This window comes from Grampus griseus, assembly GCF_964374135.1.
Source record: "Grampus griseus genome assembly, chromosome: 1".
In the NCBI taxonomy this organism is placed as follows: domain Eukaryota; kingdom Metazoa; phylum Chordata; class Mammalia; order Artiodactyla; family Delphinidae; genus Grampus; species Grampus griseus.
This window is the reverse complement of record NC_139017.1, coordinates 43,691,674-43,705,136: the sequence shown is the minus strand read 5'-3', so window position 1 is coordinate 43,705,136 and position 13,463 is coordinate 43,691,674. Positions and strand designations below refer to the sequence as shown.

The following is a 13,463-nucleotide window of genomic DNA, read 5'->3' as shown; positions in this document are numbered from 1 at the left end:
GGAGTGGGCAGCTGAGATGGAATAAAAGGTAAAGACACTGGAGATGGATAAGTTGGTCAAGAGAGACCAGGTTCTTGGATAGGTTATCCACATGGACATTGACTGAAGTCACAAAAGATGGTGGCAGCAATTGAAATGTGAGAAAAGATAGAATCAAGGATCGTTGTTCTCAAGAAATGATGAAAAAATGTTCAGGGAATGAAGAGGAAATGTCTAGGAGAGAATATCTATGAAGACAGGATAACAAGAGCCTTAACGGAAATTAGTTATTCTTTTCCACAATTTTAGGGAAGCAGTGTTTGACAAAGCAGCAGAGAACTTTGCTTCTTGACTCTGAGACTCTTTGGGTATGAGAGAATAACCAGGATGAAAAGTCTACAGAGGGTGATATATCCTCAGGGAAGAATTGAAATTCAAGTAAAGCAAGGTATTGAGGGTTCAGGGAAGAAACTCAAGCTCTGGACGAGTCTGTCATAGATCAGGAGGGCCAGAAGGCATAGTAAAAAGATTCTGAAAAGGAGGAGCATGATGGAAGTTTGTGTTACATAAGGGAAATTGATTCATCAACATGTTCAGATAAACCTAATCATTTAAAAATTCTTAGTAAGTTCCATATAACATTATTCCCTGATAGGTATCACGATGCTTAAAACAGCTCTATTAGGAATATTTTACAACCTGGTATTCAATAAGCATGCATCTCAGGGTAATCAAATAGGAACACATCAGGATTTGCTTTATTTTTAACTCATAATTGACTAATTAGGGACATACATACTTATATAATTTCTCATTCAAGAGTACAATGCCACAGTTTCCTAAGAGTGATCACCCTTCCTCATGACTTACAGCAATGATGGGCTTATTTTAGACTCTTGTATTTTCCACCTTTAATTTCTAAAATCCCTGTATCTCAAAAACAGCCTGTATTTATATTACTGGATTAAATTAATTTAGTTTGATATTTGTACTATTACTTTTATTTTTAAGAGAGGTAAATTATTGCTCAGACATAATTGAAATATGTGCTCCTCTAAGAATCATACTTTAGTCTCTATTATTAGCAAGTGGGTTTTATTTCTTTATTTTTAAAGTGGAATATAGTTGCTTTACACTGCTGTGTCAGTTTCTGCTGTACAGCAAAGTGAATCAGCCATACATATACATATATCGCCTCTTTTTTTGGATTTCCTTCCAGTTTAGGTCACCACAGAGCACTGAGTAGAGTTCCCTATGCTATACAGTAGGTTCTCATTAGTTACCTATTTTATACGTAGTGTATACATGTCAGTCCCAGTCTCCCAATTCATCTCGCCCACCCCCTTTCCGTCTTGTTATCCATATGTTTGTTCTCTACGTCTGTGTCTGTGTTTCTGCTTTGCAAATAAGATCATCTTTACGATTCCACATATATGCATTAATAGACGATATTTGTTTTTCTCTTTCTGACTTATTTCACTCTGTATGACAGTCTCTAGGTCCATCTATGTCTCAGCAAATGACACAATTTTGTTCCTTTTTATGGCTGAATAATATTCCATTGTATAGATGTACCACATCTTCTTTATCCATTCCTCTATCAATAGACATTTAGGTTGCTTCCATGTTCTGGCTATTGTAAATAATGCTGCAGTAAACACTGGGGTGCATGTATCTTTTTGAATTATCGATTTCTCTGGGTATATGCCCAGTAGTGGGATTGCTGGGTCATATGCTAGTTCTATTTTTAGTTTTTTAAGGAACCTCCATACTGTTCTCCATAGTGGCTGTATCAATTTACATTCCCACCAACAGTGTAAGAGGGTTCCCTTTTCTCCACACCCTCTCCAGCATTTATTGTTTGTAGATTTTGTGATGATGGCCATTCTGACTGGTGTGAGGTGATACCTCATTGTAGTTTTGATTTGCATTTCTCTAATAGTTAGTGACATTGAGCATCTTTTCATGTGTTTGTTGGCCATCTGTGTATCTTTTTTGGAGAAATGTCTATGTAGTTCTTCCACTCATTTTTTGATTGGGTTGTTTGGGGTTTTTTTGATATTGATCTGTATGAGTTGTTTGTATGTTTTGGAGATTACTCTTTTGTGAGTTACTTCGTTTGCAAATATTTTCTCCCGTTCTGAGGGCTTTTTGTCTTGTTTATGGTTTCCTCTGCTGTGCAAAAGCTTTTAAGTTTAATTTGGTCCCATTCATTTATTTTTGTTTTAATTTTCATTACTCTAGGAGGTGGGTCAAAAAAGGTATTGCTGTGATTTATGTCAAAGAGTGTTCTGCCTATGTTTTCCTCTAAGAATTTTATAGTGTTCGGTCTTACATTTAGATCTTTAATCCATTTTGAGTTTATTTTTGTGTATGGTGTTAGAGAGTGTTTTAATTTCATTCTTTTACATGTAGCTGTCCAGTTTTCCCAGCACCACTTATTGAGGAGGCTTTTTCTCCATTGTATATTTTTGCCCCTTTGTCATAGATTAGGTGACCATAGGTGCGTGGGTTTACCTCTGGGCTTTCTATCCTGTTCTGTTGATCTATATTTCTGTTTTTGTGCCAGTACCATACTGTCTTGATTACTGTAGCTTTGTAGTATAATCTGAAGTCAGGGAGCCTGATTCTTCCAGCTCCATTTTTCTTTCTCCAGATTGCTTTGGCTATTTGGGGTATTTTGTGTTTTCTTACATATTGTACGATTTTTTGTTCTAGTTCTGTGAAAAATGCCATTGGTAATTTGATAGGGATTGCATTGAATCTGTAGATTGCTTTGGGTAGTATAGTCATTTTCACAATATTGATTCTTCCAATCTAAAAATATGGTATATCTCTCCATCTGTTTATTTCTTCTTTGATTTCTTTCATCAGTGTTTTATAGTTTTCTGAGTACAGGTCTTTGGCCTCCTCAGGTAGATTTATTCCTAGGTATTTTATTCTTTTTTGTTGCAATGGTAAATGGGATTGTTTCCTTAATTTTTCTTTCTGCCCTTTCGTTGTTAATATATAGGAATGCAAGAGATTTCTCTGTATAGTTTTGTATCCTGCAACTTTACCAAATTCATTGATTAGCTCTAGTAGTTGTCTGGTGGCGTCTTGAAGATTTTCTATGTATAGTATCATGTCATCTGCAAACAGTGACAGTTTTACTTCTTCTTTTCCAATTTGTATTCCTTTTATTTCTTTTTCTTCTCTGATTGCCGTGGCTAGGACTTCCAAAGCTATGTTGAATAATAGTGACGAGAGTGGACACCCTTGTCTTGTTCCTGATCTTAGAGGAAATACTTTCAGTTTTTCACTATTGAGAATAATGTTTGCTGTGGGTTTGTCATATATGGCCTTTATTATTTTGTGGTAAGTTCCCTCTATGCCTACTTTCTGGAGAGTTTTTATCATAAATTGGTGTTGAATTTTGTCAAAAGCTTTCTCTGCATCTATTAAGATGATCATATGGTTTCTATCCTTTAATTTATTAATATGGTGTATCACATTGATTGATTTGCATATATTGAAGAATCCTTGCCTCCCTGGAGTAAATACCACTTGATCATGGTGTATGATCCTTTTAGTGTGTTGTTGGATTCTGTTTGCTAGTATTTTGTTGAGGATTTTTGCGTCTATGTTCGTCAGTGATACTGGCCTGTAATTTTCTCTCTTTTTTTGAATTTTATTTTTATACAGCAGGTTCTTATTAGTTATCTATTTTATACATATTAGTGTATATATGTCAATCCCAATCTCCCAATTAATCTCACCACCACCCCCAACTCTCCCCCCTTGGTGTCCATATGTTTGTTCTCTACATCTGTGTCTTTATTTCTGCCTTGCAAACTGGTTCATTTGTACCATTTTTCTAGTTTCCACATATATGCGTTAATGCACGATATTTGTTTTTCTCTTTCTGACTTACTTCACTCTGTATGACAGCGTCTAGGTCCATCCACATCTTTACAACTGACCCAATTTCGTTCCTCTTCATGGCTCAATAATATTCCATTGTATATATGTACCACATCTTCTTAATCCATTCATCTGTCGATGGGCATTTAGGTTGCTTCTGTGACCTGGCTATTGTAAATAGTGTTGCAGTGAACATTGGGGTGCATGTGTCTTTTTGTGTAATTGTCTTTTTTTGTGACATCTTTGTCTGGTTTTGGTATCAGGGTGGTGGTAGCCTTGTAGACTGAGTTTGGGTGTGTTCCACCCTCTGCAATTTTTGGGAAGATTTTGAGAAGGATAGGTGTTAGCTCTGCTCTAAATGTTTGCTAGAATTCGCCTCTGAAGCCATCTGGTCCTGGACTTCTGTTTGTTGGAACATTTTTAATCACAGTTTCAATTTAATTGCTTGTGATTGGTCTGTTCATATTTTCTATTTCTTCTTGGTTCAGTCTTGGAAGGTTGTACTTTTCTAAGGAGTTGTCCATTTCTTCCAGGTTGTCCATTTTATTGTCATATAGTTGCTTATAGTAGTCTCTTATGATCATTTGTGTTCTGCAGTGTCAATTGTAACTTGTCCTTTTTCATTTCTACTTTATTGATTTGAGTGCTCTCCCTTTTTTTCTTGTTGAGTCTGGCTAATGGTTTATCAATTTTGTTTATCTTCTCAAAGAACCAGCTTTTAGTTTATTGATATTTGCTATTGTTTTCTTTGTTTCTATTCCATTTATTTCTGCTCTGATCTTTATGATTTCCTTCCTTCTGCTAACTTTGGGTTTTGTTTGTTCTTCTTTCTCTAGTTCCTTTAGGTATAAGGTTAGATTATTTATTTGAGATTTTTCTTGTTTCTTGAGGTAGGCTTGTATAGCTATAAACTTCCCTCTTAGAACTGCTTTTGCTGCATCCCATAGGTTTTGGATCGTCGTGTTTTCATTGTCATTTTCCTCTAGGTATTTTTTGATTTCCTCTTTGATTTCTTCAGTGACCTCTCGGTTATTTAGTAACATATTGTTTATCTTCCATGTGTTTGTGTTTTTTACATTTTTTTCCTGTAATTGATTTCTGCTCTCATAGCATTTTGCTTGGAAAAGATTCTTGATATGCTTTCAGTTTTCTTAAATTTACCAAGGCTTGTTTTGTGGCCCACGATGTGATCTGTCCTGGAGAATGTTCCATGTGCGCTTGAGAGGAAAGTATTTTCTGCTTCTTTCAGATGAAATGTCCTATAAATATTAATTAAGTCTATCTTTTCTAATGTGTCATTAAAGGCTTGTGTGTCCTTATTTATTTTCTGTCTACATGGTCTATCCATTGGTGTAAGTGGAGTGTTAAATTCCCCCATTATCGTGTCACTGTCGCTTTCCCCTTGTTTGCCTGTTAGCGTTTGCCTATGTGTTGAGGTGCTCCTGTGTTGGATGCCTAAATATTTACAATTGTTATATCTTCTTGGATTGATCCCTTGATCATTAAATAGTGTCCTTCCTTGTCTCTTGTAATACTTTCTATTTTAAAGTCTATTTTGTCTGATATGAGTATTGCTACTCCAGCTTTCTTTTGATTTCCATTTGCATGGAATATCTTTTTCCATCCCCTCACTTTCAGTCTGTATGTGTCCTTAGGTCTGAAGTGGTTCTCTTGTAGACAGCATATATATGGGTCTTGTTTTTGTATCCATTCAGCTAGTCTGTGTCTTTTGGTTGAAGCATTTAATCCATTTACATTTAAGGTCATTATTGATATATATGTTCCTATTACCATTTTCTTAATTGTTTAGGTTTGTTTTTTTACGTCTTTTTCTTCTCTTATGTTTCCTGCCTAGAGAATTTCCTTTAGCATTTGTTGTAAAGCTGGTTTGGTGGTGCTGAATTCTCTTAGCTTTTGCTTGTCTGTAAAGCTTTTGCTTTCTCTGTCAAATCTGAATGAGATCCTTGATGGGTAGAGTAATCTTGTTTATAGGTTTTTTCTTTTCATCACTTTAAGTATGTCCTGCCACTCCCTTCTGGCCTGCAGCATTCCTACTGAAAAATCAGCTGATAACCTCATGGGGATTCCTTTGTATGATATTTGTTGCTCTTCCTTTGCTGCTTTTAACATTTTTTCTATGTATTTAATATTTTTTAGTTTGACTAATATGTGTTTCAGCATGTTTCTCCTTGGATTTATCCCATGTGAGACTCTCAGTGCTTCCTGGACTTGGTTGACTATTTCCTTCCCCATGTTAGGGAAGTTTTCGAATATAATCTCTTGAAATATTTTCTCTGACCCTGTGTCTTTCTCTTCTTCTTCTGGGACCCCTATAATTCAAATGTTGGTACATTTAATGTTGGACCAGAGGTCTCTGAGACTATCCTCATTTCTTTTCATTCTTTTTTCTTTATTCTGTTCCGTGGCAGTGATTTCCACCATTCTGTCTTCCATCTCACTTAATCCGTTCTTCTGCCTCAGTTATTCTGCTACTGATTCCTTCTAGTGTATTTTTCATTTCAGTTATTGTGTTGTTCATTACTGACTGTTTGTTCTTCAGTTCTTCTAGGTCCTTGTTAAACATTTCTTGTATCTTCTTGATCCGTGCCTCCATTCTGTTTCAGAGATCTTGGATCATCTTTGCTATCATTACTCTGAATTCTGTTTCTGGTTGATTGCCTATTTCCTCTTCATTTATTTGGTCTTGTGGGTTTTCACCTTGCTTCTTTGTCTGCAACATATTTCTCTGTCATCTCATTTTGTCTGACTTATTGTGTTCACGGTCTCCTTTCCACAGGCTCCAGGGTCGTAGTTCCTCTTGCTTCTCTTGTGTGCCACTTGGTTGGTGAGATTGGTCCAGGGGCTTGTTTAGGCTTCCTGGTGAGGGACTGGTACCTGTGCTCTGGTGCCTGGAGCTGAGTCTTTTCCCTCTGATGGGCAGGGCCACGTCTGGTGGCTTGTTTTGGGGTGTCTTTGAGCTTAGTTTGATTCTAGGCAGCCTGTCTGCTGATGGGTGAGGCTGTGTTCCTGTCTTGCTAGTCGTTTAGCATGAGGTGTCCAGCACTGGAGCCTGCAGGCAGTTGGGTGGAGCATGGTCTTGGCGTCAAGATAGAGTCTTCATCCTGCCTTCCACAGACTGTGTGCTGTATTCTCCTTCGATCCCCCAAAGGTCGCTTTCTGTCCCAGCTGATTTCGCACTGTGGGGTTCTTTTCTGATTCCAGGAACCTCTCCTCACCTTCAGCTTCCTGCCAGGGTTGGTGGTCCCTTTATTGATTCCTCGTTTCTTTTTTTCTTTCTTTCATTCTACCCAGTTGTGAGGAGATTTTTCTTGTCCTTTTAGGTATCCAAATTCTTCCACTAATGTTCAGCAGGTGCTCTGTGAGAATTGTTCCATTTGAATGGAAACAGCTGAAAATAAATAAATAAATATATATATTTAAAAAAAAAAGAAAAAAACTTACACCTAAAACTAAGACAACACTGTTAAACAACTATACTGTGCTATAAAATAAAAGTCTTTTAAAAAACTAATCATCTATTTTCATATTCGCTACAAATCACATACTACCATTGTCAATAAAAATCTACATTTTCTAAATGTAGATTACACTTCTTCATCATAAAGCAATTTAAAATTAATACTTCATGATAAATTAATGATCACAGTTAAAAATGACTACATCAAAGAGAAAGCTGCATGTATGTAATTCAGTTTCCTAGACAATAACAGTAATGTGAGTCATGGCTCACTTTAGTATAAAACTAAATAGTTATAGGCCTATTTAGAGGCAGTTATTCAAAGAGAAAGTAAGTGAACATATATCACTGGTAGAGGGGAATAACTAGTCTCACATGAAGAACTGTTAATCAGATAAATCAGTGAAAGGGAGAAGCTAAATTACAGCATAGAAGGACGCTTTTTGTTTAAATCAGAGTCTTAGTTTAAATGTTAAGCTTAAACTTAGTTTAAAAAGAAGTCAAGTTTAAATGTTAAGTCTCAAGAAGTTTTGAACATGCAGAAGAATTGAGTGGGAGAAACTAAAATTTCAGTGACTAAAATCATTTGTTTTTTATATCTAGTCTGGGGAACGAAAAACATCAAACATCTTAACTGGCGTTCATTTAGTTGAACAATCCAAGTGCTAAACTATAAACTATCAAGGACCAACTCATACTTCATTTTTTTTGTATTATTTTTTCAAAAAAAGCCAGAAAAGTAAAGTATAAGTGTAATAAATATTACAGGTAATATTTTCCTTTTCTGCTCTATTTTATTTTATGCAATTAATTTTTCTAAGATACTGGTATCAATTGTTTATAATACTAATGAGAGAAATTAAATGTTTTTTGGAAAGAGAGTACTATTTGATCATTTTAGAGTGGAGTAAAGATTATGATAGGTAAATTTGGGTCCAGGTGAGCAACATATTCTATAATTAAGAACATTAAAATGCATTAAATGGAGCAAGAGGGGATAAAATAGTGTTTTCTAAAGAAACACCGTGGAGAGAGATATAACATTCAAATTCTAAATATCGACCACGATTTTTTTTTAATTTATTTATTGGCTGTGTTGGGTCTTCGTTGCTGCACGCGGGCTTTCTCTAGTTGCGGCGAGCAAGGGCTCCTCTTCATTGTGGTGCACGGGCTTCTCACTGCAGTGGCTTCTCTTGTTGCAGAGCACGGGCTCTAGGTGTGCAGGCTTCAGTAGTTGTGGCTCGTGGGCTCTAGATGTGTGGGCTTCAGTAGTTGTGACTCGCAGGCTGTAGAGCGCAGGCTCAGTAGTTGTGGCGCACAGGCTTAGTTGCTCTGCGGCATGTGGGATCTTCCTGGACCAGGGCTCGAACCTGTGTGCCCTGCATTGGCAGGCGGCTTCTTAACCACTGCGCCACCCGGGAAGCCCTTGACCACTATTTTTAAAAATTCTTTTGGAGCATCTATAAGGTGGACATCCTGAACACATGCCTTCTTCATCATTACCAACAGCTGTGAAATATATATATTTTACCTTAAAGAAGCACTTTATTACATTACCGCAAGCAATTCCCTTTCTTCTGGATTGTTTCACAGTAATAAAATAGTTGTATCCACTGTGCCTCTTGTTCATTATCTTAGGCTTTTCGTAAATGGATGATAATTAATGAACAATACCATTGAGTGAGCTTGTCCTTGAGGCCTTCCCTTTAGAAATAAAAGAAATACCAAACAGAAGCAACATTTTTTTTTCCTAGTCATTCTCCTCATCGTGTTAATATTAAATAGCAGGGTAGTATCCAATGGGCAACTGTATTTTGAAACCAAAATCCTTAATTCTAGGATTTTCACATTTAAAGTCTTGACAGATAATTTAAAATAGTAGGTTCTTCATTGGAAAAACAACATTAAAGTGCTAGATATTAATTTTGAAAAATCGTAGATATGAAAATCTATTTTATCAGAATATATTTTATAAAACAACCAGTAGTATTGGTATTGATTAAAGTTTTTTCATCTGAATTAGGAGTATTGAGGATGTTCCTTCCTAAAGAGTTGTGGTTTTAGCTGCTGTGACATTTATTTTGAGGTTGATGGGGTTGAATGCTGCTTTTCCAGGGTGATGCCTATTTAGGCATACAGTGGGAATTTAAAGAGAACTGATAAATACTAATTACAAAAACGTTTTCCTTTCTGGAAAATTTGAAATTTAATTTTAAAAAGAAGCAGTTTTTACATTTGATGCATTTATGTTCTTATGGTAGAATATGAGCTTAAGACATACTGCATTCAGGTCTAGGACAGAGGAACTTTATTTTTAAAAAATTATACTTGAAGGAAACCTTTTATTAGTGGGTTTTCTGTCTCATCATCACATTTGTTTTATGGACTCTGTAGGGACATGTAATGAGCCAGAAAAAATATCTATTTGACAGTTACATTTTCTTTTATTCTCTTCAAGGCAAGGAACAACTCTGGTCAAAAATGATTGTACATTTAAGCTTGTATGTAAATTTCTGATGCTATTTATATGAAGCAGGTATATTTAAATGATTTCTATCCCTGAAAATGAGCATGGCTCTGCAAGTACACTGTGTGCTCATTCATTACTGGGAACTCCTATTTGAGTGAAATACACATTTTTAGGTGTTGAGCATGCAAAGCTGTTGTTGTAAAAAAGGCTGATTCTGCATAGTACACATGTTAGCAATTGGGATACTCTTGGGATACGTGACCTAAGTACTTCCCAAGGTCGTGATGATTAAATGAGATGAGGTATGTGAAAACCTTCATAGACTAGCAATATGAGTTGTGAACCTGAAATAAAATATGTATTCTTTTGTTTTTTTCCTTGGCTGCATCAGGTCTTAGTTGCAGCACGCGGAATGTTTTTGTTGCGGCACGCAGGCTTCTCTCTAGTTGTGGCCTGCGGGTTTTCTCTCTCTACTTGTGGCATGCAGGCTCCAGAGCACGTGGGCTCTGTAGTTGTGGCACGCAGGCTCCAGGGCCTGTGGGCTCCATAGTTTGTGGCATGCGGGCTCTCTCATTGAGGCGTGCGAGCTCAGTTGTTGTGGCACACGGGCTTAGTTGCCCCCGCAACACGTGGGATCTTAGTTCCCTGACCAGGGATCGAACCTGCGTCCCCTGCATTGGTGGGCAGATTCTTTACCACTGGACCACCAGGGAAGTCCCAAAATACGTATTCTTAATATATTTTAATCATTCTGCCATTATTTATTGTTTTATAGTTTAAAGATATCCTCTGATCTTACAAAAAATAATGACTTTTGTCTTCCCTTTTCCTCTTTGACCTAGAATTGTTTATATAGGCTATATCTTACCTACTTACAGTGTTGGTTTTGTAGTCTGTCACTTTGGGGCAACTGATAATTAGAGTAGTACTAATTACATTCTTTTGAAGCAGAAAAAAGCTAGTAGAGCTAATTGGAAGTGAAGACAAGTCTGGTACACATAGATTTTTAATTATCTCATGTTACATAATCAAAGTATATAATTTATATAATCGAAGTTATATATCTCTTAATATTTCCATATTCTACAGTAATAAAATAAACTGAACTTTAATTTGGCTCATTTTTAAAGGAATACGATAGCATTTAGTTGATACAAAATATCATGTATTATAAGTACATTTTTCATATTAGTCAGCTTACCTGGGGGAGTGGGTATATTCTTCTTTGAAATGAAAGCTGTCATTGTCCCTTAGCTGTATTCAAGTTCTAAAACTGTATTCTTTATACTAACTCACTTGTGGTTTGTCATAAAAGGTTTAAAATTGCTTGATAGTGGAAATTTATAATTTTAACACTGAAATTGTTAGATTTTCAAGATCAAGTTTATATTTGCATTTAGGAGGGTTGGTATAGCATAGAGGTTCTGAGGTCCCTGGTTCCACGTCTTGGTTCCCCACTTCTTCCTAACTATGTGTTCTTGGGTGAATACTCAACCTCTGTGTGTCTCATTTGTAAAAAGGAATGATAAAAAAAGAGTTAATCCATGTAAAGAACATCATCTGGCACAGAGCAGGAACTCTAAATGTTATAAATTAAATAACATTAGACAAATGTTAACTAATGTTGTTTATTGGGTCTTATTCATGTGTGAATAAATTTGGTCTGAATTAAGTGCTAGTTCTTAAGTAAAAATTTACATTGTCTTTTTCAAGTTTCAAAATCAGAAGGAACATTGCAGTCTGGAAAAGAGGAAAATAAAAGTGCTTTTTTTAAATTAATTTTTATTGAAGTATAGTTGCTTTACAATGTTGTTAGTTTCTGCTGTACAGTAAAGTGAATCAGCCATATGTATACATATATCCCCATTTTTTTTAGATTTCCTTCCCATTTAGGTCACCACAGAGCACTGAGTAGAGTTCCCTGTGCTATACAGTGGGTTCTTACTAGTTATCTGTTTTATACACAATAGTGTATATATTGTCAATCCCAGTCTCCCAACTGATCCCACCCTCCCTTCCCCCCTTGGTATCCATAAGTTTGCTGTCTACATCTGTGTCTCTATTTCTGCTTTGCAAATAAGTTCATCTGTACCAAAAGTGCTCTGATCCAACAATACAAAGAATGCTTAGTCCAACAATACAAGTAGCTGGTAAAATAATTTTTTTAGGAACTAAATATAATTCAATCCCTGAATGTTTTTAAGATACAGCTTTTTAGAAATATATTTTGAGTAATTGTTAAGAACTCTGAATTATAAATATTATTTAAATACACTTATTATTTTCAGGCATATAGAGAACTGCGTATTACATTAGCAAAATGTATAAGGCAGTAGGCTAGGTTATTCTGAGATAACAAACCCTGAAACTTTTAATGCCTTATAAACAACAACGGTTTCTTTCTCACTTGTGCTGCATGTCCGTATTATGGGTCAGTTATGGCTCTATTCCTTGTCGTCTTCATTCTGGGATCCAAACTGATAGGGGAGGATCTTTCTGAAACTTTGCTGGTTGTCAGATAGAGGACGTGGCAAACTAATCCTTATCTTTTAAAGCTTCTGCCCAAACTTGACACATGCTACTTCCACTGACATTTCAAGGGTCTAAAGCAGAGGTTGGCAAACTTTTTCTATAAAGTGCCAGAAAGTTAACTTTTTTTAGGCTTCACAGGCCACATATGGTCTCTGTCACATGTTCTTTTTATTCTTTCACCCTTACCTAACTTATTTTATTTGTTTATTTTCTTCCAGTTTTATTGAAATACAATGGACATACAGCGCTATATTAAGTTTAAGGTGTACAGCATAATGATTTGACTTACATACATTGTGAAATGATTATCATAGTAGGTTTATTGAACATCCATCATCTTATATAGATACAAAATAAAAGTAATAGAAAAAAATTACTTTTTTCTTGTGATGAGAACTCTTTTAGGGTTTACTCTCTTAACAACTTCCATACATAACATACAGCAGTGTTCATTATATTTATCATGTTGTACATTACACCCTAGTACTTATTTATCTTATAACTGGAAGTTTGTACCTTTCGACTGCCTTCATCCAGTTCCCCCTCCCTCTAACCCCCACCTCTGATAACCACAAATCTGATCTATTTTTCTATGAGTTTGCTTGTTTGTTTGTTTTAAAGTATAACTGACCTACAATACTATGTTAATTCCTGGTATACAACATAGTGATTCAATATTTCTGTACATTTCAAAATGATAACCAGGGTAAGTCTAGTTACCATCTGTCACCATACAAAACTGTTACATAATTATTGACTGTATTCCCCACACTGTACATTTTATACCCCTAACTCATTTCTTTTGTAACTGAAGGTTTGTACTTCTTAATCTTCCTCACTGATATCTCTTCTCCCTTCACTTCACTTCCCTCTGGCAACGACCTGTTTGTTCTCTGTATCTATGACTATGTTTCTGTTTAGTTACGTTTGTTCATTTGTTTTGTTTTTTAGGTTTCACATATAAGTGAAATCATACAGTATTTGTCTTTCTTTGTCTAACTTATTTCACTAAGCATACCTTTAGGTCTATCCATGTTTTGCAAATGGCAAGATTTCATCCTTTTTTATGGCTGAGTAATGTTCCATTGTATATGTACCACA

The 13,463-nt window shown here is 35.8% G+C and overlaps 1 protein-coding gene and 1 long non-coding RNA gene across 3 annotated transcripts in view; one reads left to right on the top strand and one right to left on the bottom strand.

Annotated features, from left to right (window-relative positions):
- SYT14 (synaptotagmin 14) overlaps positions 1-13,463 on the top strand; it is a gene marked incomplete at both ends in the record, with an annotated part of 147,038 nt that overhangs the window by 85,330 nt on the left and 48,245 nt on the right.
- The window catches only part of LOC309830367, a 119,515-nt gene continuing 113,261 nt past the window's right edge, over positions 7,210-13,463 (bottom strand). For both annotated transcript variants that reach the window (XR_014297475.1, XR_014297476.1), the window contains exon 4: positions 7,210-7,291. This is a non-coding gene — a long non-coding RNA (uncharacterized lncRNA). The remainder of the gene's footprint in view (positions 7,292-13,463) is intronic.